Source organism: Schistocerca piceifrons, chromosome 3, assembly GCF_021461385.2.
Source record: "Schistocerca piceifrons isolate TAMUIC-IGC-003096 chromosome 3, iqSchPice1.1, whole genome shotgun sequence".
Taxonomy (NCBI): Eukaryota; Metazoa; Arthropoda; class Insecta; order Orthoptera; family Acrididae; genus Schistocerca; species Schistocerca piceifrons.
The window spans coordinates 714,547,018-714,573,515 of record NC_060140.1 but is presented as its reverse complement, the minus strand read 5'-3'; the positions used below and the strand labels follow the sequence as shown (position 1 = coordinate 714,573,515).

General features: G+C 50.2%; 47 non-coding genes across 47 annotated transcripts; all 47 read left to right on the top strand.

The window, feature by feature from the left end:
* The first annotated feature begins 52 nt into the window (after positions 1-52).
* Positions 53-125, top strand: Trnaf-gaa. Its single transcript has one exon. It is a non-coding gene; the product is annotated as a tRNA-Phe (tRNA).
* A 539-nt stretch (positions 126-664) lies between these two features.
* Trnak-uuu lies at positions 665-737 on the top strand. The gene has a single exon. It is a non-coding gene; the product is annotated as a tRNA-Lys (tRNA).
* A 138-nt stretch (positions 738-875) lies between these two features.
* Trnas-cga lies at positions 876-957 on the top strand. Its single transcript has one exon. It is a non-coding gene; the product is annotated as a tRNA-Ser (tRNA).
* A 693-nt stretch (positions 958-1,650) lies between these two features.
* On the top strand, positions 1,651-1,732 carry Trnas-uga. Its single transcript has one exon. It is a non-coding gene; the product is annotated as a tRNA-Ser (tRNA).
* A 599-nt stretch (positions 1,733-2,331) lies between these two features.
* On the top strand, positions 2,332-2,404 carry Trnaf-gaa. The gene has a single exon. It is a non-coding gene; the product is annotated as a tRNA-Phe (tRNA).
* A 539-nt stretch (positions 2,405-2,943) lies between these two features.
* On the top strand, positions 2,944-3,016 carry Trnak-uuu. Its single transcript has one exon. It is a non-coding gene; the product is annotated as a tRNA-Lys (tRNA).
* Positions 3,017-3,154: 138 nt separating this feature from the next.
* On the top strand, positions 3,155-3,236 carry Trnas-cga. The gene has a single exon. It is a non-coding gene; the product is annotated as a tRNA-Ser (tRNA).
* Positions 3,237-3,929: 693 nt separating this feature from the next.
* Trnas-uga lies at positions 3,930-4,011 on the top strand. The gene has a single exon. It is a non-coding gene; the product is annotated as a tRNA-Ser (tRNA).
* Positions 4,012-4,610: 599 nt separating this feature from the next.
* Trnaf-gaa lies at positions 4,611-4,683 on the top strand. Its single transcript has one exon. It is a non-coding gene; the product is annotated as a tRNA-Phe (tRNA).
* A 539-nt stretch (positions 4,684-5,222) lies between these two features.
* On the top strand, positions 5,223-5,295 carry Trnak-uuu. Its single transcript has one exon. It is a non-coding gene; the product is annotated as a tRNA-Lys (tRNA).
* A 138-nt stretch (positions 5,296-5,433) lies between these two features.
* Positions 5,434-5,515, top strand: Trnas-cga. The gene has a single exon. It is a non-coding gene; the product is annotated as a tRNA-Ser (tRNA).
* A 693-nt stretch (positions 5,516-6,208) lies between these two features.
* On the top strand, positions 6,209-6,290 carry Trnas-uga. Its single transcript has one exon. It is a non-coding gene; the product is annotated as a tRNA-Ser (tRNA).
* A 599-nt stretch (positions 6,291-6,889) lies between these two features.
* Trnaf-gaa lies at positions 6,890-6,962 on the top strand. Its single transcript has one exon. It is a non-coding gene; the product is annotated as a tRNA-Phe (tRNA).
* Positions 6,963-7,501: 539 nt separating this feature from the next.
* Positions 7,502-7,574, top strand: Trnak-uuu. Its single transcript has one exon. It is a non-coding gene; the product is annotated as a tRNA-Lys (tRNA).
* A 138-nt stretch (positions 7,575-7,712) lies between these two features.
* Trnas-cga lies at positions 7,713-7,794 on the top strand. Its single transcript has one exon. It is a non-coding gene; the product is annotated as a tRNA-Ser (tRNA).
* A 693-nt stretch (positions 7,795-8,487) lies between these two features.
* Trnas-uga lies at positions 8,488-8,569 on the top strand. The gene has a single exon. It is a non-coding gene; the product is annotated as a tRNA-Ser (tRNA).
* A 599-nt stretch (positions 8,570-9,168) lies between these two features.
* On the top strand, positions 9,169-9,241 carry Trnaf-gaa. Its single transcript has one exon. It is a non-coding gene; the product is annotated as a tRNA-Phe (tRNA).
* Positions 9,242-9,780: 539 nt separating this feature from the next.
* On the top strand, positions 9,781-9,853 carry Trnak-uuu. Its single transcript has one exon. It is a non-coding gene; the product is annotated as a tRNA-Lys (tRNA).
* Positions 9,854-9,991: 138 nt separating this feature from the next.
* Positions 9,992-10,073, top strand: Trnas-cga. Its single transcript has one exon. It is a non-coding gene; the product is annotated as a tRNA-Ser (tRNA).
* A 693-nt stretch (positions 10,074-10,766) lies between these two features.
* On the top strand, positions 10,767-10,848 carry Trnas-uga. The gene has a single exon. It is a non-coding gene; the product is annotated as a tRNA-Ser (tRNA).
* A 599-nt stretch (positions 10,849-11,447) lies between these two features.
* Trnaf-gaa lies at positions 11,448-11,520 on the top strand. The gene has a single exon. It is a non-coding gene; the product is annotated as a tRNA-Phe (tRNA).
* A 539-nt stretch (positions 11,521-12,059) lies between these two features.
* Trnak-uuu lies at positions 12,060-12,132 on the top strand. The gene has a single exon. It is a non-coding gene; the product is annotated as a tRNA-Lys (tRNA).
* Positions 12,133-12,270: 138 nt separating this feature from the next.
* Trnas-cga lies at positions 12,271-12,352 on the top strand. The gene has a single exon. It is a non-coding gene; the product is annotated as a tRNA-Ser (tRNA).
* Positions 12,353-13,045: 693 nt separating this feature from the next.
* Positions 13,046-13,127, top strand: Trnas-uga. The gene has a single exon. It is a non-coding gene; the product is annotated as a tRNA-Ser (tRNA).
* A 599-nt stretch (positions 13,128-13,726) lies between these two features.
* On the top strand, positions 13,727-13,799 carry Trnaf-gaa. Its single transcript has one exon. It is a non-coding gene; the product is annotated as a tRNA-Phe (tRNA).
* A 539-nt stretch (positions 13,800-14,338) lies between these two features.
* Trnak-uuu lies at positions 14,339-14,411 on the top strand. The gene has a single exon. It is a non-coding gene; the product is annotated as a tRNA-Lys (tRNA).
* Positions 14,412-14,549: 138 nt separating this feature from the next.
* Positions 14,550-14,631, top strand: Trnas-cga. Its single transcript has one exon. It is a non-coding gene; the product is annotated as a tRNA-Ser (tRNA).
* Positions 14,632-15,324: 693 nt separating this feature from the next.
* Trnas-uga lies at positions 15,325-15,406 on the top strand. The gene has a single exon. It is a non-coding gene; the product is annotated as a tRNA-Ser (tRNA).
* Positions 15,407-16,005: 599 nt separating this feature from the next.
* Trnaf-gaa lies at positions 16,006-16,078 on the top strand. Its single transcript has one exon. It is a non-coding gene; the product is annotated as a tRNA-Phe (tRNA).
* Positions 16,079-16,617: 539 nt separating this feature from the next.
* On the top strand, positions 16,618-16,690 carry Trnak-uuu. Its single transcript has one exon. It is a non-coding gene; the product is annotated as a tRNA-Lys (tRNA).
* A 138-nt stretch (positions 16,691-16,828) lies between these two features.
* On the top strand, positions 16,829-16,910 carry Trnas-cga. The gene has a single exon. It is a non-coding gene; the product is annotated as a tRNA-Ser (tRNA).
* A 693-nt stretch (positions 16,911-17,603) lies between these two features.
* Positions 17,604-17,685, top strand: Trnas-uga. The gene has a single exon. It is a non-coding gene; the product is annotated as a tRNA-Ser (tRNA).
* Positions 17,686-18,284: 599 nt separating this feature from the next.
* Positions 18,285-18,357, top strand: Trnaf-gaa. The gene has a single exon. It is a non-coding gene; the product is annotated as a tRNA-Phe (tRNA).
* Positions 18,358-18,896: 539 nt separating this feature from the next.
* Trnak-uuu lies at positions 18,897-18,969 on the top strand. The gene has a single exon. It is a non-coding gene; the product is annotated as a tRNA-Lys (tRNA).
* A 138-nt stretch (positions 18,970-19,107) lies between these two features.
* On the top strand, positions 19,108-19,189 carry Trnas-cga. Its single transcript has one exon. It is a non-coding gene; the product is annotated as a tRNA-Ser (tRNA).
* A 693-nt stretch (positions 19,190-19,882) lies between these two features.
* Trnas-uga lies at positions 19,883-19,964 on the top strand. The gene has a single exon. It is a non-coding gene; the product is annotated as a tRNA-Ser (tRNA).
* Positions 19,965-20,563: 599 nt separating this feature from the next.
* Positions 20,564-20,636, top strand: Trnaf-gaa. The gene has a single exon. It is a non-coding gene; the product is annotated as a tRNA-Phe (tRNA).
* A 539-nt stretch (positions 20,637-21,175) lies between these two features.
* Trnak-uuu lies at positions 21,176-21,248 on the top strand. The gene has a single exon. It is a non-coding gene; the product is annotated as a tRNA-Lys (tRNA).
* A 138-nt stretch (positions 21,249-21,386) lies between these two features.
* On the top strand, positions 21,387-21,468 carry Trnas-cga. Its single transcript has one exon. It is a non-coding gene; the product is annotated as a tRNA-Ser (tRNA).
* A 693-nt stretch (positions 21,469-22,161) lies between these two features.
* Trnas-uga lies at positions 22,162-22,243 on the top strand. The gene has a single exon. It is a non-coding gene; the product is annotated as a tRNA-Ser (tRNA).
* A 599-nt stretch (positions 22,244-22,842) lies between these two features.
* On the top strand, positions 22,843-22,915 carry Trnaf-gaa. Its single transcript has one exon. It is a non-coding gene; the product is annotated as a tRNA-Phe (tRNA).
* Positions 22,916-23,454: 539 nt separating this feature from the next.
* Positions 23,455-23,527, top strand: Trnak-uuu. The gene has a single exon. It is a non-coding gene; the product is annotated as a tRNA-Lys (tRNA).
* Positions 23,528-23,665: 138 nt separating this feature from the next.
* On the top strand, positions 23,666-23,747 carry Trnas-cga. Its single transcript has one exon. It is a non-coding gene; the product is annotated as a tRNA-Ser (tRNA).
* Positions 23,748-24,440: 693 nt separating this feature from the next.
* Trnas-uga lies at positions 24,441-24,522 on the top strand. The gene has a single exon. It is a non-coding gene; the product is annotated as a tRNA-Ser (tRNA).
* Positions 24,523-25,121: 599 nt separating this feature from the next.
* Positions 25,122-25,194, top strand: Trnaf-gaa. The gene has a single exon. It is a non-coding gene; the product is annotated as a tRNA-Phe (tRNA).
* A 539-nt stretch (positions 25,195-25,733) lies between these two features.
* Positions 25,734-25,806, top strand: Trnak-uuu. The gene has a single exon. It is a non-coding gene; the product is annotated as a tRNA-Lys (tRNA).
* A 138-nt stretch (positions 25,807-25,944) lies between these two features.
* Positions 25,945-26,026, top strand: Trnas-cga. The gene has a single exon. It is a non-coding gene; the product is annotated as a tRNA-Ser (tRNA).
* Positions 26,027-26,498: the final 472 nt, after the last annotated feature.

Below are 26,498 nucleotides of genomic sequence, written 5' to 3'. Positions count from 1 at the left end.
GGCAACGAGGCAGAGCTGAACGAACACATGCAAACAGCAACGTTCAATGTCAGCCGAAATAGCTCAGTTGGGAGAGCGTTAGACTGAAGATCTAAAGGTCCCTGGTTCGATCCCGGGTTTCGGCAGGTATTCGTTTTGATGCGACGCCAATGGAATTGCTCTGCGTTGGTGATAATGCAACTACAGCTGACAACAAAAATGACTCTCTGCTGTAGCAGTTCTGGTTGTCTAGTGCATGCCATAAGAGGAACTCACTAGAAAACTAACTCCCTTTGAAGGAAAAGAATCAAAAAAGCCCTACCGACTGCGTTCCTTTTTCTGTGTCAGGTGGTGAAGAACGTCTTCAACGGAACCGCGAAATGAGCGAAAACGTGGGAAACATTGCATTCGAAATGCTTGCGAATTTTCCAATTGCCCAGTGAGTGTCGACAAAACACGTCAATTCTCTGCTCCAACGTATGAGACGTAACAACTGGTGCAATTTGTTGTTGCATCGTGTGCCAGCAGTCTTCGATAGTGTGTTACGAGCTTAGCGCGATAAGTTTGCAGACAGCATTTAGGCGACGTTTTATTAGTAACGGCCCCATGCAACGATTGCACAACAGTAAAGGACATGAGTCAATGTACAGTTGTGCATCGTGGGAGGTCTCACACCGTCGTCCGAGCCCGGATAGCTCAGTCGGTAGAGCATTAGGCTTTTAACCTAAGGGTCCAGGGTTCAAGTCCCTGTCCGGGCGGAAATTTTAAAACTTTGGTAGCGATTCGTCTGGTAGCGGTGGAAACGCTACGGAAAATAATGCAGCTACGCCGTTTTCTGACACCACAGTGCTTCAAACGGTAGCATTTGCATGTGTCGGGACAACGCCGCGCTACCGGCAGTCGTGGCCGAGTGGTTAAGGCGTCTGACTCGAAATCAGATTCCCTATGGGAGCGTAGGTTCGAATCCTACCGGCTGCGTGCGATTTTGCGTAAAGAGAGGAGCAAAAATTTTCGCACACATGTGACATGCGTGGGCGAATGCGGGTGCAAACCAGTGACGCCATTCTCAACAAGACGAAAGTTTCCGTTTAAGAATACTGAGTTTCGCGACGACCGCTGCTTACTGTGGCCATCGGTTCACCTCGCACTGACGCTGGGACTGCAGAAAGCCGTCGCTGAGATCGTGAGTACACAGATGTGCTCGAAAGTGTTGGACAGAGCGAACATTCAATTCTTTTTAAGAATCGCAATTGAATCATTCGAGTGCGGCGAAGGCAGTGGTGCAGCGTTTCTTTTCTTAAGATCTCGCAGCTGCTTGGAGGTATGTCCATCGTTTTAAGACGACAGAAAACTAGCGTCAGCGGTGCGTCAGTGGGAAGTCGGTGAAGTCGCCATTGGAGCCATAAGCCAGTAATTACAACATGCGAATCACTCGCTCACCACGCAGCTGTACGATAATGCTCGTGCGTGGGCCCGCATAGCTGAGTCGGTAGAGCGTTAGGTTTTCAACCAAAGGGTCCTGGGTTCAAGTCCCTGTCTGGGCGAAAATTAATACACTTTCGTAACGGCTAATGGAAACCCTACAGGAAAGAGTGAGGCCACGCCGCTTTCTGCCATCAGATTGCTTCTAAAGATGGCCGTTTCACTTGTCGGGAGTCGCTTCTGCCACCGGCAGTCGTGGCCGAGTGGTTAAGGCGTCTGACTTGAAATCAGATTCCCTCTGGGAGCGTAGGTTCGAGTCCTGCCGACTGCGAAAATTTTCTCTCTCTCAAAAGATGGACGTTCAGGTGCATCCTAGCAGTTGCGTCACTACTAAACACATGGGTCACCAGTTATTTGATCCAGGGCGCAGCGTTACAGTCGCGCCCAGAAGCCGCAGCTCATCTCCTCGTCTCACAGCCGCCCACCGGGTGTTAGTACAAGTGTCGCCTCACTGGGCAGTGCAGATGTGTCCTTTTTAGCTTGCAGACGATGACGTGTAGCAATTTACGAGCTAACGCAAGTCGAATGTTTTACCGTGTGTATCTGCTAGATACTGCCTCTCATACGGTGGAGAGGCTCACTCCTTCTTGTGTCTCGTTCTCTGCACACGAGTTGCCCCTGACATCGACATAGCACGGGTTTTCTAGCGTCAGCGCGGCGTCACGTGAAGTCAGCGAAGTGAATATTACACGAGTCGAGTCGACATGTTTGCTTGTTACGATGATGGAAGCAGAAGAAATGTGTGTGGGACTTCACTGCATCGGCTGCTCGCCTTTCAGCGTCCCTGTGTCTTATCAGACGAAGGTGACTGTGAAATTGGCAACGAGGCAGAGCTGAACGAACACATGCAAACAGCAACGTTCAATGTCAGCCGAAATAGCTCAGTTGGGAGAGCGTTAGACTGAAGATCTAAAGGTCCCTGGTTCGATCCCGGGTTTCGGCAGGTATTCGTTTTGATGCGACGCCAATGGAATTGCTCTGCGTTGGTGATAATGCAACTACAGCTGACAACAAAAATGACTCTCTGCTGTAGCAGTTCTGGTTGTCTAGTGCATGCCATAAGAGGAACTCACTAGAAAACTAACTCCCTTTGAAGGAAAAGAATCAAAAAAGCCCTACCGACTGCGTTCCTTTTTCTGTGTCAGGTGGTGAAGAACGTCTTCAACGGAACCGCGAAATGAGCGAAAACGTGGGAAACATTGCATTCGAAATGCTTGCGAATTTTCCAATTGCCCAGTGAGTGTCGACAAAACACGTCAATTCTCTGCTCCAACGTATGAGACGTAACAACTGGTGCAATTTGTTGTTGCATCGTGTGCCAGCAGTCTTCGATAGTGTGTTACGAGCTTAGCGCGATAAGTTTGCAGACAGCATTTAGGCGACGTTTTATTAGTAACGGCCCCATGCAACGATTGCACAACAGTAAAGGACATGAGTCAATGTACAGTTGTGCATCGTGGGAGGTCTCACACCGTCGTCCGAGCCCGGATAGCTCAGTCGGTAGAGCATTAGGCTTTTAACCTAAGGGTCCAGGGTTCAAGTCCCTGTCCGGGCGGAAATTTTAAAACTTTGGTAGCGATTCGTCTGGTAGCGGTGGAAACGCTACGGAAAATAATGCAGCTACGCCGTTTTCTGACACCACAGTGCTTCAAACGGTAGCATTTGCATGTGTCGGGACAACGCCGCGCTACCGGCAGTCGTGGCCGAGTGGTTAAGGCGTCTGACTCGAAATCAGATTCCCTATGGGAGCGTAGGTTCGAATCCTACCGGCTGCGTGCGATTTTGCGTAAAGAGAGGAGCAAAAATTTTCGCACACATGTGACATGCGTGGGCGAATGCGGGTGCAAACCAGTGACGCCATTCTCAACAAGACGAAAGTTTCCGTTTAAGAATACTGAGTTTCGCGACGACCGCTGCTTACTGTGGCCATCGGTTCACCTCGCACTGACGCTGGGACTGCAGAAAGCCGTCGCTGAGATCGTGAGTACACAGATGTGCTCGAAAGTGTTGGACAGAGCGAACATTCAATTCTTTTTAAGAATCGCAATTGAATCATTCGAGTGCGGCGAAGGCAGTGGTGCAGCGTTTCTTTTCTTAAGATCTCGCAGCTGCTTGGAGGTATGTCCATCGTTTTAAGACGACAGAAAACTAGCGTCAGCGGTGCGTCAGTGGGAAGTCGGTGAAGTCGCCATTGGAGCCATAAGCCAGTAATTACAACATGCGAATCACTCGCTCACCACGCAGCTGTACGATAATGCTCGTGCGTGGGCCCGCATAGCTGAGTCGGTAGAGCGTTAGGTTTTCAACCAAAGGGTCCTGGGTTCAAGTCCCTGTCTGGGCGAAAATTAATACACTTTCGTAACGGCTAATGGAAACCCTACAGGAAAGAGTGAGGCCACGCCGCTTTCTGCCATCAGATTGCTTCTAAAGATGGCCGTTTCACTTGTCGGGAGTCGCTTCTGCCACCGGCAGTCGTGGCCGAGTGGTTAAGGCGTCTGACTTGAAATCAGATTCCCTCTGGGAGCGTAGGTTCGAGTCCTGCCGACTGCGAAAATTTTCTCTCTCTCAAAAGATGGACGTTCAGGTGCATCCTAGCAGTTGCGTCACTACTAAACACATGGGTCACCAGTTATTTGATCCAGGGCGCAGCGTTACAGTCGCGCCCAGAAGCCGCAGCTCATCTCCTCGTCTCACAGCCGCCCACCGGGTGTTAGTACAAGTGTCGCCTCACTGGGCAGTGCAGATGTGTCCTTTTTAGCTTGCAGACGATGACGTGTAGCAATTTACGAGCTAACGCAAGTCGAATGTTTTACCGTGTGTATCTGCTAGATACTGCCTCTCATACGGTGGAGAGGCTCACTCCTTCTTGTGTCTCGTTCTCTGCACACGAGTTGCCCCTGACATCGACATAGCACGGGTTTTCTAGCGTCAGCGCGGCGTCACGTGAAGTCAGCGAAGTGAATATTACACGAGTCGAGTCGACATGTTTGCTTGTTACGATGATGGAAGCAGAAGAAATGTGTGTGGGACTTCACTGCATCGGCTGCTCGCCTTTCAGCGTCCCTGTGTCTTATCAGACGAAGGTGACTGTGAAATTGGCAACGAGGCAGAGCTGAACGAACACATGCAAACAGCAACGTTCAATGTCAGCCGAAATAGCTCAGTTGGGAGAGCGTTAGACTGAAGATCTAAAGGTCCCTGGTTCGATCCCGGGTTTCGGCAGGTATTCGTTTTGATGCGACGCCAATGGAATTGCTCTGCGTTGGTGATAATGCAACTACAGCTGACAACAAAAATGACTCTCTGCTGTAGCAGTTCTGGTTGTCTAGTGCATGCCATAAGAGGAACTCACTAGAAAACTAACTCCCTTTGAAGGAAAAGAATCAAAAAAGCCCTACCGACTGCGTTCCTTTTTCTGTGTCAGGTGGTGAAGAACGTCTTCAACGGAACCGCGAAATGAGCGAAAACGTGGGAAACATTGCATTCGAAATGCTTGCGAATTTTCCAATTGCCCAGTGAGTGTCGACAAAACACGTCAATTCTCTGCTCCAACGTATGAGACGTAACAACTGGTGCAATTTGTTGTTGCATCGTGTGCCAGCAGTCTTCGATAGTGTGTTACGAGCTTAGCGCGATAAGTTTGCAGACAGCATTTAGGCGACGTTTTATTAGTAACGGCCCCATGCAACGATTGCACAACAGTAAAGGACATGAGTCAATGTACAGTTGTGCATCGTGGGAGGTCTCACACCGTCGTCCGAGCCCGGATAGCTCAGTCGGTAGAGCATTAGGCTTTTAACCTAAGGGTCCAGGGTTCAAGTCCCTGTCCGGGCGGAAATTTTAAAACTTTGGTAGCGATTCGTCTGGTAGCGGTGGAAACGCTACGGAAAATAATGCAGCTACGCCGTTTTCTGACACCACAGTGCTTCAAACGGTAGCATTTGCATGTGTCGGGACAACGCCGCGCTACCGGCAGTCGTGGCCGAGTGGTTAAGGCGTCTGACTCGAAATCAGATTCCCTATGGGAGCGTAGGTTCGAATCCTACCGGCTGCGTGCGATTTTGCGTAAAGAGAGGAGCAAAAATTTTCGCACACATGTGACATGCGTGGGCGAATGCGGGTGCAAACCAGTGACGCCATTCTCAACAAGACGAAAGTTTCCGTTTAAGAATACTGAGTTTCGCGACGACCGCTGCTTACTGTGGCCATCGGTTCACCTCGCACTGACGCTGGGACTGCAGAAAGCCGTCGCTGAGATCGTGAGTACACAGATGTGCTCGAAAGTGTTGGACAGAGCGAACATTCAATTCTTTTTAAGAATCGCAATTGAATCATTCGAGTGCGGCGAAGGCAGTGGTGCAGCGTTTCTTTTCTTAAGATCTCGCAGCTGCTTGGAGGTATGTCCATCGTTTTAAGACGACAGAAAACTAGCGTCAGCGGTGCGTCAGTGGGAAGTCGGTGAAGTCGCCATTGGAGCCATAAGCCAGTAATTACAACATGCGAATCACTCGCTCACCACGCAGCTGTACGATAATGCTCGTGCGTGGGCCCGCATAGCTGAGTCGGTAGAGCGTTAGGTTTTCAACCAAAGGGTCCTGGGTTCAAGTCCCTGTCTGGGCGAAAATTAATACACTTTCGTAACGGCTAATGGAAACCCTACAGGAAAGAGTGAGGCCACGCCGCTTTCTGCCATCAGATTGCTTCTAAAGATGGCCGTTTCACTTGTCGGGAGTCGCTTCTGCCACCGGCAGTCGTGGCCGAGTGGTTAAGGCGTCTGACTTGAAATCAGATTCCCTCTGGGAGCGTAGGTTCGAGTCCTGCCGACTGCGAAAATTTTCTCTCTCTCAAAAGATGGACGTTCAGGTGCATCCTAGCAGTTGCGTCACTACTAAACACATGGGTCACCAGTTATTTGATCCAGGGCGCAGCGTTACAGTCGCGCCCAGAAGCCGCAGCTCATCTCCTCGTCTCACAGCCGCCCACCGGGTGTTAGTACAAGTGTCGCCTCACTGGGCAGTGCAGATGTGTCCTTTTTAGCTTGCAGACGATGACGTGTAGCAATTTACGAGCTAACGCAAGTCGAATGTTTTACCGTGTGTATCTGCTAGATACTGCCTCTCATACGGTGGAGAGGCTCACTCCTTCTTGTGTCTCGTTCTCTGCACACGAGTTGCCCCTGACATCGACATAGCACGGGTTTTCTAGCGTCAGCGCGGCGTCACGTGAAGTCAGCGAAGTGAATATTACACGAGTCGAGTCGACATGTTTGCTTGTTACTATGATGGAAGCAGAAGAAATGTGTGTGGGACTTCACTGCATCGGCTGCTCGCCTTTCAGCGTCCCTGTGTCTTATCAGACGAAGGTGACTGTGAAATTGGCAACGAGGCAGAGCTGAACGAACACATGCAAACAGCAACGTTCAATGTCAGCCGAAATAGCTCAGTTGGGAGAGCGTTAGACTGAAGATCTAAAGGTCCCTGGTTCGATCCCGGGTTTCGGCAGGTATTCGTTTTGATGCGACGCCAATGGAATTGCTCTGCGTTGGTGATAATGCAACTACAGCTGACAACAAAAATGACTCTCTGCTGTAGCAGTTCTGGTTGTCTAGTGCATGCCATAAGAGGAACTCACTAGAAAACTAACTCCCTTTGAAGGAAAAGAATCAAAAAAGCCCTACCGACTGCGTTCCTTTTTCTGTGTCAGGTGGTGAAGAACGTCTTCAACGGAACCGCGAAATGAGCGAAAACGTGGGAAACATTGCATTCGAAATGCTTGCGAATTTTCCAATTGCCCAGTGAGTGTCGACAAAACACGTCAATTCTCTGCTCCAACGTATGAGACGTAACAACTGGTGCAATTTGTTGTTGCATCGTGTGCCAGCAGTCTTCGATAGTGTGTTACGAGCTTAGCGCGATAAGTTTGCAGACAGCATTTAGGCGACGTTTTATTAGTAACGGCCCCATGCAACGATTGCACAACAGTAAAGGACATGAGTCAATGTACAGTTGTGCATCGTGGGAGGTCTCACACCGTCGTCCGAGCCCGGATAGCTCAGTCGGTAGAGCATTAGGCTTTTAACCTAAGGGTCCAGGGTTCAAGTCCCTGTCCGGGCGGAAATTTTAAAACTTTGGTAGCGATTCGTCTGGTAGCGGTGGAAACGCTACGGAAAATAATGCAGCTACGCCGTTTTCTGACACCACAGTGCTTCAAACGGTAGCATTTGCATGTGTCGGGACAACGCCGCGCTACCGGCAGTCGTGGCCGAGTGGTTAAGGCGTCTGACTCGAAATCAGATTCCCTATGGGAGCGTAGGTTCGAATCCTACCGGCTGCGTGCGATTTTGCGTAAAGAGAGGAGCAAAAATTTTCGCACACATGTGACATGCGTGGGCGAATGCGGGTGCAAACCAGTGACGCCATTCTCAACAAGACGAAAGTTTCCGTTTAAGAATACTGAGTTTCGCGACGACCGCTGCTTACTGTGGCCATCGGTTCACCTCGCACTGACGCTGGGACTGCAGAAAGCCGTCGCTGAGATCGTGAGTACACAGATGTGCTCGAAAGTGTTGGACAGAGCGAACATTCAATTCTTTTTAAGAATCGCAATTGAATCATTCGAGTGCGGCGAAGGCAGTGGTGCAGCGTTTCTTTTCTTAAGATCTCGCAGCTGCTTGGAGGTATGTCCATCGTTTTAAGACGACAGAAAACTAGCGTCAGCGGTGCGTCAGTGGGAAGTCGGTGAAGTCGCCATTGGAGCCATAAGCCAGTAATTACAACATGCGAATCACTCGCTCACCACGCAGCTGTACGATAATGCTCGTGCGTGGGCCCGCATAGCTGAGTCGGTAGAGCGTTAGGTTTTCAACCAAAGGGTCCTGGGTTCAAGTCCCTGTCTGGGCGAAAATTAATACACTTTCGTAACGGCTAATGGAAACCCTACAGGAAAGAGTGAGGCCACGCCGCTTTCTGCCATCAGATTGCTTCTAAAGATGGCCGTTTCACTTGTCGGGAGTCGCTTCTGCCACCGGCAGTCGTGGCCGAGTGGTTAAGGCGTCTGACTTGAAATCAGATTCCCTCTGGGAGCGTAGGTTCGAGTCCTGCCGACTGCGAAAATTTTCTCTCTCTCAAAAGATGGACGTTCAGGTGCATCCTAGCAGTTGCGTCACTACTAAACACATGGGTCACCAGTTATTTGATCCAGGGCGCAGCGTTACAGTCGCGCCCAGAAGCCGCAGCTCATCTCCTCGTCTCACAGCCGCCCACCGGGTGTTAGTACAAGTGTCGCCTCACTGGGCAGTGCAGATGTGTCCTTTTTAGCTTGCAGACGATGACGTGTAGCAATTTACGAGCTAACGCAAGTCGAATGTTTTACCGTGTGTATCTGCTAGATACTGCCTCTCATACGGTGGAGAGGCTCACTCCTTCTTGTGTCTCGTTCTCTGCACACGAGTTGCCCCTGACATCGACATAGCACGGGTTTTCTAGCGTCAGCGCGGCGTCACGTGAAGTCAGCGAAGTGAATATTACACGAGTCGAGTCGACATGTTTGCTTGTTACTATGATGGAAGCAGAAGAAATGTGTGTGGGACTTCACTGCATCGGCTGCTCGCCTTTCAGCGTCCCTGTGTCTTATCAGACGAAGGTGACTGTGAAATTGGCAACGAGGCAGAGCTGAACGAACACATGCAAACAGCAACGTTCAATGTCAGCCGAAATAGCTCAGTTGGGAGAGCGTTAGACTGAAGATCTAAAGGTCCCTGGTTCGATCCCGGGTTTCGGCAGGTATTCGTTTTGATGCGACGCCAATGGAATTGCTCTGCGTTGGTGATAATGCAACTACAGCTGACAACAAAAATGACTCTCTGCTGTAGCAGTTCTGGTTGTCTAGTGCATGCCATAAGAGGAACTCACTAGAAAACTAACTCCCTTTGAAGGAAAAGAATCAAAAAAGCCCTACCGACTGCGTTCCTTTTTCTGTGTCAGGTGGTGAAGAACGTCTTCAACGGAACCGCGAAATGAGCGAAAACGTGGGAAACATTGCATTCGAAATGCTTGCGAATTTTCCAATTGCCCAGTGAGTGTCGACAAAACACGTCAATTCTCTGCTCCAACGTATGAGACGTAACAACTGGTGCAATTTGTTGTTGCATCGTGTGCCAGCAGTCTTCGATAGTGTGTTACGAGCTTAGCGCGATAAGTTTGCAGACAGCATTTAGGCGACGTTTTATTAGTAACGGCCCCATGCAACGATTGCACAACAGTAAAGGACATGAGTCAATGTACAGTTGTGCATCGTGGGAGGTCTCACACCGTCGTCCGAGCCCGGATAGCTCAGTCGGTAGAGCATTAGGCTTTTAACCTAAGGGTCCAGGGTTCAAGTCCCTGTCCGGGCGGAAATTTTAAAACTTTGGTAGCGATTCGTCTGGTAGCGGTGGAAACGCTACGGAAAATAATGCAGCTACGCCGTTTTCTGACACCACAGTGCTTCAAACGGTAGCATTTGCATGTGTCGGGACAACGCCGCGCTACCGGCAGTCGTGGCCGAGTGGTTAAGGCGTCTGACTCGAAATCAGATTCCCTATGGGAGCGTAGGTTCGAATCCTACCGGCTGCGTGCGATTTTGCGTAAAGAGAGGAGCAAAAATTTTCGCACACATGTGACATGCGTGGGCGAATGCGGGTGCAAACCAGTGACGCCATTCTCAACAAGACGAAAGTTTCCGTTTAAGAATACTGAGTTTCGCGACGACCGCTGCTTACTGTGGCCATCGGTTCACCTCGCACTGACGCTGGGACTGCAGAAAGCCGTCGCTGAGATCGTGAGTACACAGATGTGCTCGAAAGTGTTGGACAGAGCGAACATTCAATTCTTTTTAAGAATCGCAATTGAATCATTCGAGTGCGGCGAAGGCAGTGGTGCAGCGTTTCTTTTCTTAAGATCTCGCAGCTGCTTGGAGGTATGTCCATCGTTTTAAGACGACAGAAAACTAGCGTCAGCGGTGCGTCAGTGGGAAGTCGGTGAAGTCGCCATTGGAGCCATAAGCCAGTAATTACAACATGCGAATCACTCGCTCACCACGCAGCTGTACGATAATGCTCGTGCGTGGGCCCGCATAGCTGAGTCGGTAGAGCGTTAGGTTTTCAACCAAAGGGTCCTGGGTTCAAGTCCCTGTCTGGGCGAAAATTAATACACTTTCGTAACGGCTAATGGAAACCCTACAGGAAAGAGTGAGGCCACGCCGCTTTCTGCCATCAGATTGCTTCTAAAGATGGCCGTTTCACTTGTCGGGAGTCGCTTCTGCCACCGGCAGTCGTGGCCGAGTGGTTAAGGCGTCTGACTTGAAATCAGATTCCCTCTGGGAGCGTAGGTTCGAGTCCTGCCGACTGCGAAAATTTTCTCTCTCTCAAAAGATGGACGTTCAGGTGCATCCTAGCAGTTGCGTCACTACTAAACACATGGGTCACCAGTTATTTGATCCAGGGCGCAGCGTTACAGTCGCGCCCAGAAGCCGCAGCTCATCTCCTCGTCTCACAGCCGCCCACCGGGTGTTAGTACAAGTGTCGCCTCACTGGGCAGTGCAGATGTGTCCTTTTTAGCTTGCAGACGATGACGTGTAGCAATTTACGAGCTAACGCAAGTCGAATGTTTTACCGTGTGTATCTGCTAGATACTGCCTCTCATACGGTGGAGAGGCTCACTCCTTCTTGTGTCTCGTTCTCTGCACACGAGTTGCCCCTGACATCGACATAGCACGGGTTTTCTAGCGTCAGCGCGGCGTCACGTGAAGTCAGCGAAGTGAATATTACACGAGTCGAGTCGACATGTTTGCTTGTTACGATGATGGAAGCAGAAGAAATGTGTGTGGGACTTCACTGCATCGGCTGCTCGCCTTTCAGCGTCCCTGTGTCTTATCAGACGAAGGTGACTGTGAAATTGGCAACGAGGCAGAGCTGAACGAACACATGCAAACAGCAACGTTCAATGTCAGCCGAAATAGCTCAGTTGGGAGAGCGTTAGACTGAAGATCTAAAGGTCCCTGGTTCGATCCCGGGTTTCGGCAGGTATTCGTTTTGATGCGACGCCAATGGAATTGCTCTGCGTTGGTGATAATGCAACTACAGCTGACAACAAAAATGACTCTCTGCTGTAGCAGTTCTGGTTGTCTAGTGCATGCCATAAGAGGAACTCACTAGAAAACTAACTCCCTTTGAAGGAAAAGAATCAAAAAAGCCCTACCGACTGCGTTCCTTTTTCTGTGTCAGGTGGTGAAGAACGTCTTCAACGGAACCGCGAAATGAGCGAAAACGTGGGAAACATTGCATTCGAAATGCTTGCGAATTTTCCAATTGCCCAGTGAGTGTCGACAAAACACGTCAATTCTCTGCTCCAACGTATGAGACGTAACAACTGGTGCAATTTGTTGTTGCATCGTGTGCCAGCAGTCTTCGATAGTGTGTTACGAGCTTAGCGCGATAAGTTTGCAGACAGCATTTAGGCGACGTTTTATTAGTAACGGCCCCATGCAACGATTGCACAACAGTAAAGGACATGAGTCAATGTACAGTTGTGCATCGTGGGAGGTCTCACACCGTCGTCCGAGCCCGGATAGCTCAGTCGGTAGAGCATTAGGCTTTTAACCTAAGGGTCCAGGGTTCAAGTCCCTGTCCGGGCGGAAATTTTAAAACTTTGGTAGCGATTCGTCTGGTAGCGGTGGAAACGCTACGGAAAATAATGCAGCTACGCCGTTTTCTGACACCACAGTGCTTCAAACGGTAGCATTTGCATGTGTCGGGACAACGCCGCGCTACCGGCAGTCGTGGCCGAGTGGTTAAGGCGTCTGACTCGAAATCAGATTCCCTATGGGAGCGTAGGTTCGAATCCTACCGGCTGCGTGCGATTTTGCGTAAAGAGAGGAGCAAAAATTTTCGCACACATGTGACATGCGTGGGCGAATGCGGGTGCAAACCAGTGACGCCATTCTCAACAAGACGAAAGTTTCCGTTTAAGAATACTGAGTTTCGCGACGACCGCTGCTTACTGTGGCCATCGGTTCACCTCGCACTGACGCTGGGACTGCAGAAAGCCGTCGCTGAGATCGTGAGTACACAGATGTGCTCGAAAGTGTTGGACAGAGCGAACATTCAATTCTTTTTAAGAATCGCAATTGAATCATTCGAGTGCGGCGAAGGCAGTGGTGCAGCGTTTCTTTTCTTAAGATCTCGCAGCTGCTTGGAGGTATGTCCATCGTTTTAAGACGACAGAAAACTAGCGTCAGCGGTGCGTCAGTGGGAAGTCGGTGAAGTCGCCATTGGAGCCATAAGCCAGTAATTACAACATGCGAATCACTCGCTCACCACGCAGCTGTACGATAATGCTCGTGCGTGGGCCCGCATAGCTGAGTCGGTAGAGCGTTAGGTTTTCAACCAAAGGGTCCTGGGTTCAAGTCCCTGTCTGGGCGAAAATTAATACACTTTCGTAACGGCTAATGGAAACCCTACAGGAAAGAGTGAGGCCACGCCGCTTTCTGCCATCAGATTGCTTCTAAAGATGGCCGTTTCACTTGTCGGGAGTCGCTTCTGCCACCGGCAGTCGTGGCCGAGTGGTTAAGGCGTCTGACTTGAAATCAGATTCCCTCTGGGAGCGTAGGTTCGAGTCCTGCCGACTGCGAAAATTTTCTCTCTCTCAAAAGATGGACGTTCAGGTGCATCCTAGCAGTTGCGTCACTACTAAACACATGGGTCACCAGTTATTTGATCCAGGGCGCAGCGTTACAGTCGCGCCCAGAAGCCGCAGCTCATCTCCTCGTCTCACAGCCGCCCACCGGGTGTTAGTACAAGTGTCGCCTCACTGGGCAGTGCAGATGTGTCCTTTTTAGCTTGCAGACGATGACGTGTAGCAATTTACGAGCTAACGCAAGTCGAATGTTTTACCGTGTGTATCTGCTAGATACTGCCTCTCATACGGTGGAGAGGCTCACTCCTTCTTGTGTCTCGTTCTCTGCACACGAGTTGCCCCTGACATCGACATAGCACGGGTTTTCTAGCGTCAGCGCGGCGTCACGTGAAGTCAGCGAAGTGAATATTACACGAGTCGAGTCGACATGTTTGCTTGTTACGATGATGGAAGCAGAAGAAATGTGTGTGGGACTTCACTGCATCGGCTGCTCGCCTTTCAGCGTCCCTGTGTCTTATCAGACGAAGGTGACTGTGAAATTGGCAACGAGGCAGAGCTGAACGAACACATGCAAACAGCAACGTTCAATGTCAGCCGAAATAGCTCAGTTGGGAGAGCGTTAGACTGAAGATCTAAAGGTCCCTGGTTCGATCCCGGGTTTCGGCAGGTATTCGTTTTGATGCGACGCCAATGGAATTGCTCTGCGTTGGTGATAATGCAACTACAGCTGACAACAAAAATGACTCTCTGCTGTAGCAGTTCTGGTTGTCTAGTGCATGCCATAAGAGGAACTCACTAGAAAACTAACTCCCTTTGAAGGAAAAGAATCAAAAAAGCCCTACCGACTGCGTTCCTTTTTCTGTGTCAGGTGGTGAAGAACGTCTTCAACGGAACCGCGAAATGAGCGAAAACGTGGGAAACATTGCATTCGAAATGCTTGCGAATTTTCCAATTGCCCAGTGAGTGTCGACAAAACACGTCAATTCTCTGCTCCAACGTATGAGACGTAACAACTGGTGCAATTTGTTGTTGCATCGTGTGCCAGCAGTCTTCGATAGTGTGTTACGAGCTTAGCGCGATAAGTTTGCAGACAGCATTTAGGCGACGTTTTATTAGTAACGGCCCCATGCAACGATTGCACAACAGTAAAGGACATGAGTCAATGTACAGTTGTGCATCGTGGGAGGTCTCACACCGTCGTCCGAGCCCGGATAGCTCAGTCGGTAGAGCATTAGGCTTTTAACCTAAGGGTCCAGGGTTCAAGTCCCTGTCCGGGCGGAAATTTTAAAACTTTGGTAGCGATTCGTCTGGTAGCGGTGGAAACGCTACGGAAAATAATGCAGCTACGCCGTTTTCTGACACCACAGTGCTTCAAACGGTAGCATTTGCATGTGTCGGGACAACGCCGCGCTACCGGCAGTCGTGGCCGAGTGGTTAAGGCGTCTGACTCGAAATCAGATTCCCTATGGGAGCGTAGGTTCGAATCCTACCGGCTGCGTGCGATTTTGCGTAAAGAGAGGAGCAAAAATTTTCGCACACATGTGACATGCGTGGGCGAATGCGGGTGCAAACCAGTGACGCCATTCTCAACAAGACGAAAGTTTCCGTTTAAGAATACTGAGTTTCGCGACGACCGCTGCTTACTGTGGCCATCGGTTCACCTCGCACTGACGCTGGGACTGCAGAAAGCCGTCGCTGAGATCGTGAGTACACAGATGTGCTCGAAAGTGTTGGACAGAGCGAACATTCAATTCTTTTTAAGAATCGCAATTGAATCATTCGAGTGCGGCGAAGGCAGTGGTGCAGCGTTTCTTTTCTTAAGATCTCGCAGCTGCTTGGAGGTATGTCCATCGTTTTAAGACGACAGAAAACTAGCGTCAGCGGTGCGTCAGTGGGAAGTCGGTGAAGTCGCCATTGGAGCCATAAGCCAGTAATTACAACATGCGAATCACTCGCTCACCACGCAGCTGTACGATAATGCTCGTGCGTGGGCCCGCATAGCTGAGTCGGTAGAGCGTTAGGTTTTCAACCAAAGGGTCCTGGGTTCAAGTCCCTGTCTGGGCGAAAATTAATACACTTTCGTAACGGCTAATGGAAACCCTACAGGAAAGAGTGAGGCCACGCCGCTTTCTGCCATCAGATTGCTTCTAAAGATGGCCGTTTCACTTGTCGGGAGTCGCTTCTGCCACCGGCAGTCGTGGCCGAGTGGTTAAGGCGTCTGACTTGAAATCAGATTCCCTCTGGGAGCGTAGGTTCGAGTCCTGCCGACTGCGAAAATTTTCTCTCTCTCAAAAGATGGACGTTCAGGTGCATCCTAGCAGTTGCGTCACTACTAAACACATGGGTCACCAGTTATTTGATCCAGGGCGCAGCGTTACAGTCGCGCCCAGAAGCCGCAGCTCATCTCCTCGTCTCACAGCCGCCCACCGGGTGTTAGTACAAGTGTCGCCTCACTGGGCAGTGCAGATGTGTCCTTTTTAGCTTGCAGACGATGACGTGTAGCAATTTACGAGCTAACGCAAGTCGAATGTTTTACCGTGTGTATCTGCTAGATACTGCCTCTCATACGGTGGAGAGGCTCACTCCTTCTTGTGTCTCGTTCTCTGCACACGAGTTGCCCCTGACATCGACATAGCACGGGTTTTCTAGCGTCAGCGCGGCGTCACGTGAAGTCAGCGAAGTGAATATTACACGAGTCGAGTCGACATGTTTGCTTGTTACGATGATGGAAGCAGAAGAAATGTGTGTGGGACTTCACTGCATCGGCTGCTCGCCTTTCAGCGTCCCTGTGTCTTATCAGACGAAGGTGACTGTGAAATTGGCAACGAGGCAGAGCTGAACGAACACATGCAAACAGCAACGTTCAATGTCAGCCGAAATAGCTCAGTTGGGAGAGCGTTAGACTGAAGATCTAAAGGTCCCTGGTTCGATCCCGGGTTTCGGCAGGTATTCGTTTTGATGCGACGCCAATGGAATTGCTCTGCGTTGGTGATAATGCAACTACAGCTGACAACAAAAATGACTCTCTGCTGTAGCAGTTCTGGTTGTCTAGTGCATGCCATAAGAGGAACTCACTAGAAAACTAACTCCCTTTGAAGGAAAAGAATCAAAAAAGCCCTACCGACTGCGTTCCTTTTTCTGTGTCAGGTGGTGAAGAACGTCTTCAACGGAACCGCGAAATGAGCGAAAACGTGGGAAACATTGCATTCGAAATGCTTGCGAATTTTCCAATTGCCCAGTGAGTGTCGACAAAACACGTCAATTCTCTGCTCCAACGTATGAGACGTAACAACTGGTGCAATTTGTTGTTGCATCGTGTGCCAGCAGTCTTCGATAGTGTGTTACGAGCTTAGCGCGATAAGTTTGCAGACAGCATTTAGGCGACGTTTTATTAGTAACGGCCCCATGCAACGATTGCACAACAGTAAAGGACATGAGTCAATGTACAGTTGTGCATCGTGGGAGGTCTCACACCGTCGTCCGAGCCCGGATAGCTCAGTCGGTAGAGCATTAGGCTTTTAACCTAAGGGTCCAGGGTTCAAGTCCCTGTCCGGGCGGAAATTTTAAAACTTTGGTAGCGATTCGTCTGGTAGCGGTGGAAACGCTACGGAAAATAATGCAGCTACGCCGTTTTCTGACACCACAGTGCTTCAAACGGTAGCATTTGCATGTGTCGGGACAACGCCGCGCTACCGGCAGTCGTGGCCGAGTGGTTAAGGCGTCTGACTCGAAATCAGATTCCCTATGGGAGCGTAGGTTCGAATCCTACCGGCTGCGTGCGATTTTGCGTAAAGAGAGGAGCAAAAATTTTCGCACACATGTGACATGCGTGGGCGAATGCGGGTGCAAACCAGTGACGCCATTCTCAACAAGACGAAAGTTTCCGTTTAAGAATACTGAGTTTCGCGACGACCGCTGCTTACTGTGGCCATCGGTTCACCTCGCACTGACGCTGGGACTGCAGAAAGCCGTCGCTGAGATCGTGAGTACACAGATGTGCTCGAAAGTGTTGGACAGAGCGAACATTCAATTCTTTTTAAGAATCGCAATTGAATCATTCGAGTGCGGCGAAGGCAGTGGTGCAGCGTTTCTTTTCTTAAGATCTCGCAGCTGCTTGGAGGTATGTCCATCGTTTTAAGACGACAGAAAACTAGCGTCAGCGGTGCGTCAGTGGGAAGTCGGTGAAGTCGCCATTGGAGCCATAAGCCAGTAATTACAACATGCGAATCACTCGCTCACCACGCAGCTGTACGATAATGCTCGTGCGTGGGCCCGCATAGCTGAGTCGGTAGAGCGTTAGGTTTTCAACCAAAGGGTCCTGGGTTCAAGTCCCTGTCTGGGCGAAAATTAATACACTTTCGTAACGGCTAATGGAAACCCTACAGGAAAGAGTGAGGCCACGCCGCTTTCTGCCATCAGATTGCTTCTAAAGATGGCCGTTTCACTTGTCGGGAGTCGCTTCTGCCACCGGCAGTCGTGGCCGAGTGGTTAAGGCGTCTGACTTGAAATCAGATTCCCTCTGGGAGCGTAGGTTCGAGTCCTGCCGACTGCGAAAATTTTCTCTCTCTCAAAAGATGGACGTTCAGGTGCATCCTAGCAGTTGCGTCACTACTAAACACATGGGTCACCAGTTATTTGATCCAGGGCGCAGCGTTACAGTCGCGCCCAGAAGCCGCAGCTCATCTCCTCGTCTCACAGCCGCCCACCGGGTGTTAGTACAAGTGTCGCCTCACTGGGCAGTGCAGATGTGTCCTTTTTAGCTTGCAGACGATGACGTGTAGCAATTTACGAGCTAACGCAAGTCGAATGTTTTACCGTGTGTATCTGCTAGATACTGCCTCTCATACGGTGGAGAGGCTCACTCCTTCTTGTGTCTCGTTCTCTGCACACGAGTTGCCCCTGACATCGACATAGCACGGGTTTTCTAGCGTCAGCGCGGCGTCACGTGAAGTCAGCGAAGTGAATATTACACGAGTCGAGTCGACATGTTTGCTTGTTACGATGATGGAAGCAGAAGAAATGTGTGTGGGACTTCACTGCATCGGCTGCTCGCCTTTCAGCGTCCCTGTGTCTTATCAGACGAAGGTGACTGTGAAATTGGCAACGAGGCAGAGCTGAACGAACACATGCAAACAGCAACGTTCAATGTCAGCCGAAATAGCTCAGTTGGGAGAGCGTTAGACTGAAGATCTAAAGGTCCCTGGTTCGATCCCGGGTTTCGGCAGGTATTCGTTTTGATGCGACGCCAATGGAATTGCTCTGCGTTGGTGATAATGCAACTACAGCTGACAACAAAAATGACTCTCTGCTGTAGCAGTTCTGGTTGTCTAGTGCATGCCATAAGAGGAACTCACTAGAAAACTAACTCCCTTTGAAGGAAAAGAATCAAAAAAGCCCTACCGACTGCGTTCCTTTTTCTGTGTCAGGTGGTGAAGAACGTCTTCAACGGAACCGCGAAATGAGCGAAAACGTGGGAAACATTGCATTCGAAATGCTTGCGAATTTTCCAATTGCCCAGTGAGTGTCGACAAAACACGTCAATTCTCTGCTCCAACGTATGAGACGTAACAACTGGTGCAATTTGTTGTTGCATCGTGTGCCAGCAGTCTTCGATAGTGTGTTACGAGCTTAGCGCGATAAGTTTGCAGACAGCATTTAGGCGACGTTTTATTAGTAACGGCCCCATGCAACGATTGCACAACAGTAAAGGACATGAGTCAATGTACAGTTGTGCATCGTGGGAGGTCTCACACCGTCGTCCGAGCCCGGATAGCTCAGTCGGTAGAGCATTAGGCTTTTAACCTAAGGGTCCAGGGTTCAAGTCCCTGTCCGGGCGGAAATTTTAAAACTTTGGTAGCGATTCGTCTGGTAGCGGTGGAAACGCTACGGAAAATAATGCAGCTACGCCGTTTTCTGACACCACAGTGCTTCAAACGGTAGCATTTGCATGTGTCGGGACAACGCCGCGCTACCGGCAGTCGTGGCCGAGTGGTTAAGGCGTCTGACTCGAAATCAGATTCCCTATGGGAGCGTAGGTTCGAATCCTACCGGCTGCGTGCGATTTTGCGTAAAGAGAGGAGCAAAAATTTTCGCACACATGTGACATGCGTGGGCGAATGCGGGTGCAAACCAGTGACGCCATTCTCAACAAGACGAAAGTTTCCGTTTAAGAATACTGAGTTTCGCGACGACCGCTGCTTACTGTGGCCATCGGTTCACCTCGCACTGACGCTGGGACTGCAGAAAGCCGTCGCTGAGATCGTGAGTACACAGATGTGCTCGAAAGTGTTGGACAGAGCGAACATTCAATTCTTTTTAAGAATCGCAATTGAATCATTCGAGTGCGGCGAAGGCAGTGGTGCAGCGTTTCTTTTCTTAAGATCTCGCAGCTGCTTGGAGGTATGTCCATCGTTTTAAGACGACAGAAAACTAGCGTCAGCGGTGCGTCAGTGGGAAGTCGGTGAAGTCGCCATTGGAGCCATAAGCCAGTAATTACAACATGCGAATCACTCGCTCACCACGCAGCTGTACGATAATGCTCGTGCGTGGGCCCGCATAGCTGAGTCGGTAGAGCGTTAGGTTTTCAACCAAAGGGTCCTGGGTTCAAGTCCCTGTCTGGGCGAAAATTAATACACTTTCGTAACGGCTAATGGAAACCCTACAGGAAAGAGTGAGGCCACGCCGCTTTCTGCCATCAGATTGCTTCTAAAGATGGCCGTTTCACTTGTCGGGAGTCGCTTCTGCCACCGGCAGTCGTGGCCGAGTGGTTAAGGCGTCTGACTTGAAATCAGATTCCCTCTGGGAGCGTAGGTTCGAGTCCTGCCGACTGCGAAAATTTTCTCTCTCTCAAAAGATGGACGTTCAGGTGCATCCTAGCAGTTGCGTCACTACTAAACACATGGGTCACCAGTTATTTGATCCAGGGCGCAGCGTTACAGTCGCGCCCAGAAGCCGCAGCTCATCTCCTCGTCTCACAGCCGCCCACCGGGTGTTAGTACAAGTGTCGCCTCACTGGGCAGTGCAGATGTGTCCTTTTTAGCTTGCAGACGATGACGTGTAGCAATTTACGAGCTAACGCAAGTCGAATGTTTTACCGTGTGTATCTGCTAGATACTGCCTCTCATACGGTGGAGAGGCTCACTCCTTCTTGTGTCTCGTTCTCTGCACACGAGTTGCCCCTGACATCGACATAGCACGGGTTTTCTAGCGTCAGCGCGGCGTCACGTGAAGTCAGCGAAGTGAATATTACACGAGTCGAGTCGACATGTTTGCTTGTTACGATGATGGAAGCAGAAGAAATGTGTGTGGGACTTCACTGCATCGGCTGCTCGCCTTTCAGCGTCCCTGTGTCTTATCAGACGAAGGTGACTGTGAAATTGGCAACGAGGCAGAGCTGAACGAACACATGCAAACAGCAACGTTCAATGTCAGCCGAAATAGCTCAGTTGGGAGAGCGTTAGACTGAAGATCTAAAGGTCCCTGGTTCGATCCCGGGTTTCGGCAGGTATTCGTTTTGATGCGACGCCAATGGAATTGCTCTGCGTTGGTGATAATGCAACTACAGCTGACAACAAAAATGACTCTCTGCTGTAGCAGTTCTGGTTGTCTAGTGCATGCCATAAGAGGAACTCACTAGAAAACTAACTCCCTTTGAAGGAAAAGAATCAAAAAAGCCCTACCGACTGCGTTCCTTTTTCTGTGTCAGGTGGTGAAGAACGTCTTCAACGGAACCGCGAAATGAGCGAAAACGTGGGAAACATTGCATTCGAAATGCTTGCGAATTTTCCAATTGCCCAGTGAGTGTCGACAAAACACGTCAATTCTCTGCTCCAACGTATGAGACGTAACAACTGGTGCAATTTGTTGTTGCATCGTGTGCCAGCAGTCTTCGATAGTGTGTTACGAGCTTAGCGCGATAAGTTTGCAGACAGCATTTAGGCGACGTTTTATTAGTAACGGCCCCATGCAACGATTGCACAACAGTAAAGGACATGAGTCAATGTACAGTTGTGCATCGTGGGAGGTCTCACACCGTCGTCCGAGCCCGGATAGCTCAGTCGGTAGAGCATTAGGCTTTTAACCTAAGGGTCCAGGGTTCAAGTCCCTGTCCGGGCGGAAATTTTAAAACTTTGGTAGCGATTCGTCTGGTAGCGGTGGAAACGCTACGGAAAATAATGCAGCTACGCCGTTTTCTGACACCACAGTGCTTCAAACGGTAGCATTTGCATGTGTCGGGACAACGCCGCGCTACCGGCAGTCGTGGCCGAGTGGTTAAGGCGTCTGACTCGAAATCAGATTCCCTATGGGAGCGTAGGTTCGAATCCTACCGGCTGCGTGCGATTTTGCGTAAAGAGAGGAGCAAAAATTTTCGCACACATGTGACATGCGTGGGCGAATGCGGGTGCAAACCAGTGACGCCATTCTCAACAAGACGAAAGTTTCCGTTTAAGAATACTGAGTTTCGCGACGACCGCTGCTTACTGTGGCCATCGGTTCACCTCGCACTGACGCTGGGACTGCAGAAAGCCGTCGCTGAGATCGTGAGTACACAGATGTGCTCGAAAGTGTTGGACAGAGCGAACATTCAATTCTTTTTAAGAATCGCAATTGAATCATTCGAGTGCGGCGAAGGCAGTGGTGCAGCGTTTCTTTTCTTAAGATCTCGCAGCTGCTTGGAGGTATGTCCATCGTTTTAAGACGACAGAAAACTAGCGTCAGCGGTGCGTCAGTGGGAAGTCGGTGAAGTCGCCATTGGAGCCATAAGCCAGTAATTACAACATGCGAATCACTCGCTCACCACGCAGCTGTACGATAATGCTCGTGCGTGGGCCCGCATAGCTGAGTCGGTAGAGCGTTAGGTTTTCAACCAAAGGGTCCTGGGTTCAAGTCCCTGTCTGGGCGAAAATTAATACACTTTCGTAACGGCTAATGGAAACCCTACAGGAAAGAGTGAGGCCACGCCGCTTTCTGCCATCAGATTGCTTCTAAAGATGGCCGTTTCACTTGTCGGGAGTCGCTTCTGCCACCGGCAGTCGTGGCCGAGTGGTTAAGGCGTCTGACTTGAAATCAGATTCCCTCTGGGAGCGTAGGTTCGAGTCCTGCCGACTGCGAAAATTTTCTCTCTCTCAAAAGATGGACGTTCAGGTGCATCCTAGCAGTTGCGTCACTACTAAACACATGGGTCACCAGTTATTTGATCCAGGGCGCAGCGTTACAGTCGCGCCCAGAAGCCGCAGCTCATCTCCTCGTCTCACAGCCGCCCACCGGGTGTTAGTACAAGTGTCGCCTCACTGGGCAGTGCAGATGTGTCCTTTTTAGCTTGCAGACGATGACGTGTAGCAATTTACGAGCTAACGCAAGTCGAATGTTTTACCGTGTGTATCTGCTAGATACTGCCTCTCATACGGTGGAGAGGCTCACTCCTTCTTGTGTCTCGTTCTCTGCACACGAGTTGCCCCTGACATCGACATAGCACGGGTTTTCTAGCGTCAGCGCGGCGTCACGTGAAGTCAGCGAAGTGAATATTACACGAGTCGAGTCGACATGTTTGCTTGTTACGATGATGGAAGCAGAAGAAATGTGTGTGGGACTTCACTGCATCGGCTGCTCGCCTTTCAGCGTCCCTGTGTCTTATCAGACGAAGGTGACTGTGAAATTGGCAACGAGGCAGAGCTGAACGAACACATGCAAACAGCAACGTTCAATGTCAGCCGAAATAGCTCAGTTGGGAGAGCGTTAGACTGAAGATCTAAAGGTCCCTGGTTCGATCCCGGGTTTCGGCAGGTATTCGTTTTGATGCGACGCCAATGGAATTGCTCTGCGTTGGTGATAATGCAACTACAGCTGACAACAAAAATGACTCTCTGCTGTAGCAGTTCTGGTTGTCTAGTGCATGCCATAAGAGGAACTCACTAGAAAACTAACTCCCTTTGAAGGAAAAGAATCAAAAAAGCCCTACCGACTGCGTTCCTTTTTCTGTGTCAGGTGGTGAAGAACGTCTTCAACGGAACCGCGAAATGAGCGAAAACGTGGGAAACATTGCATTCGAAATGCTTGCGAATTTTCCAATTGCCCAGTGAGTGTCGACAAAACACGTCAATTCTCTGCTCCAACGTATGAGACGTAACAACTGGTGCAATTTGTTGTTGCATCGTGTGCCAGCAGTCTTCGATAGTGTGTTACGAGCTTAGCGCGATAAGTTTGCAGACAGCATTTAGGCGACGTTTTATTAGTAACGGCCCCATGCAACGATTGCACAACAGTAAAGGACATGAGTCAATGTACAGTTGTGCATCGTGGGAGGTCTCACACCGTCGTCCGAGCCCGGATAGCTCAGTCGGTAGAGCATTAGGCTTTTAACCTAAGGGTCCAGGGTTCAAGTCCCTGTCCGGGCGGAAATTTTAAAACTTTGGTAGCGATTCGTCTGGTAGCGGTGGAAACGCTACGGAAAATAATGCAGCTACGCCGTTTTCTGACACCACAGTGCTTCAAACGGTAGCATTTGCATGTGTCGGGACAACGCCGCGCTACCGGCAGTCGTGGCCGAGTGGTTAAGGCGTCTGACTCGAAATCAGATTCCCTATGGGAGCGTAGGTTCGAATCCTACCGGCTGCGTGCGATTTTGCGTAAAGAGAGGAGCAAAAATTTTCGCACACATGTGACATGCGTGGGCGAATGCGGGTGCAAACCAGTGACGCCATTCTCAACAAGACGAAAGTTTCCGTTTAAGAATACTGAGTTTCGCGACGACCGCTGCTTACTGTGGCCATCGGTTCACCTCGCACTGACGCTGGGACTGCAGAAAGCCGTCGCTGAGATCGTGAGTACACAGATGTGCTCGAAAGTGTTGGACAGAGCGAACATTCAATTCTTTTTAAGAATCGCAATTGAATCATTCGAGTGCGGCGAAGGCAGTGGTGCAGCGTTTCTTTTCTTAAGATCTCGCAGCTGCTTGGAGGTATGTCCATCGTTTTAAGACGACAGAAAACTAGCGTCAGCGGTGCGTCAGTGGGAAGTCGGTGAAGTCGCCATTGGAGCCATAAGCCAGTAATTACAACATGCGAATCACTCGCTCACCACGCAGCTGTACGATAATGCTCGTGCGTGGGCCCGCATAGCTGAGTCGGTAGAGCGTTAGGTTTTCAACCAAAGGGTCCTGGGTTCAAGTCCCTGTCTGGGCGAAAATTAATACACTTTCGTAACGGCTAATGGAAACCCTACAGGAAAGAGTGAGGCCACGCCGCTTTCTGCCATCAGATTGCTTCTAAAGATGGCCGTTTCACTTGTCGGGAGTCGCTTCTGCCACCGGCAGTCGTGGCCGAGTGGTTAAGGCGTCTGACTTGAAATCAGATTCCCTCTGGGAGCGTAGGTTCGAGTCCTGCCGACTGCGAAAATTTTCTCTCTCTCAAAAGATGGACGTTCAGGTGCATCCTAGCAGTTGCGTCACTACTAAACACATGGGTCACCAGTTATTTGATCCAGGGCGCAGCGTTACAGTCGCGCCCAGAAGCCGCAGCTCATCTCCTCGTCTCACAGCCGCCCACCGGGTGTTAGTACAAGTGTCGCCTCACTGGGCAGTGCAGATGTGTCCTTTTTAGCTTGCAGACGATGACGTGTAGCAATTTACGAGCTAACGCAAGTCGAATGTTTTACCGTGTGTATCTGCTAGATACTGCCTCTCATACGGTGGAGAGGCTCACTCCTTCTTGTGTCTCGTTCTCTGCACACGAGTTGCCCCTGACATCGACATAGCACGGGTTTTCTAGCGTCAGCGCGGCGTCACGTGAAGTCAGCGAAGTGAATATTACACGAGTCGAGTCGACATGTTTGCTTGTTACGATGATGGAAGCAGAAGAAATGTGTGTGGGACTTCACTGCATCGGCTGCTCGCCTTTCAGCGTCCCTGTGTCTTATCAGACGAAGGTGACTGTGAAATTGGCAACGAGGCAGAGCTGAACGAACACATGCAAACAGCAACGTTCAATGTCAGCCGAAATAGCTCAGTTGGGAGAGCGTTAGACTGAAGATCTAAAGGTCCCTGGTTCGATCCCGGGTTTCGGCAGGTATTCGTTTTGATGCGACGCCAATGGAATTGCTCTGCGTTGGTGATAATGCAACTACAGCTGACAACAAAAATGACTCTCTGCTGTAGCAGTTCTGGTTGTCTAGTGCATGCCATAAGAGGAACTCACTAGAAAACTAACTCCCTTTGAAGGAAAAGAATCAAAAAAGCCCTACCGACTGCGTTCCTTTTTCTGTGTCAGGTGGTGAAGAACGTCTTCAACGGAACCGCGAAATGAGCGAAAACGTGGGAAACATTGCATTCGAAATGCTTGCGAATTTTCCAATTGCCCAGTGAGTGTCGACAAAACACGTCAATTCTCTGCTCCAACGTATGAGACGTAACAACTGGTGCAATTTGTTGTTGCATCGTGTGCCAGCAGTCTTCGATAGTGTGTTACGAGCTTAGCGCGATAAGTTTGCAGACAGCATTTAGGCGACGTTTTATTAGTAACGGCCCCATGCAACGATTGCACAACAGTAAAGGACATGAGTCAATGTACAGTTGTGCATCGTGGGAGGTCTCACACCGTCGTCCGAGCCCGGATAGCTCAGTCGGTAGAGCATTAGGCTTTTAACCTAAGGGTCCAGGGTTCAAGTCCCTGTCCGGGCGGAAATTTTAAAACTTTGGTAGCGATTCGTCTGGTAGCGGTGGAAACGCTACGGAAAATAATGCAGCTACGCCGTTTTCTGACACCACAGTGCTTCAAACGGTAGCATTTGCATGTGTCGGGACAACGCCGCGCTACCGGCAGTCGTGGCCGAGTGGTTAAGGCGTCTGACTCGAAATCAGATTCCCTATGGGAGCGTAGGTTCGAATCCTACCGGCTGCGTGCGATTTTGCGTAAAGAGAGGAGCAAAAATTTTCGCACACATGTGACATGCGTGGGCGAATGCGGGTGCAAACCAGTGACGCCATTCTCAACAAGACGAAAGTTTCCGTTTAAGAATACTGAGTTTCGCGACGACCGCTGCTTACTGTGGCCATCGGTTCACCTCGCACTGACGCTGGGACTGCAGAAAGCCGTCGCTGAGATCGTGAGTACACAGATGTGCTCGAAAGTGTTGGACAGAGCGAACATTCAATTCTTTTTAAGAATCGCAATTGAATCATTCGAGTGCGGCGAAGGCAGTGGTGCAGCGTTTCTTTTCTTAAGATCTCGCAGCTGCTTGGAGGTATGTCCATCGTTTTAAGACGACAGAAAACTAGCGTCAGCGGTGCGTCAGTGGGAAGTCGGTGAAGTCGCCATTGGAGCCATAAGCCAGTAATTACAACATGCGAATCACTCACTCACCACGCAGCTG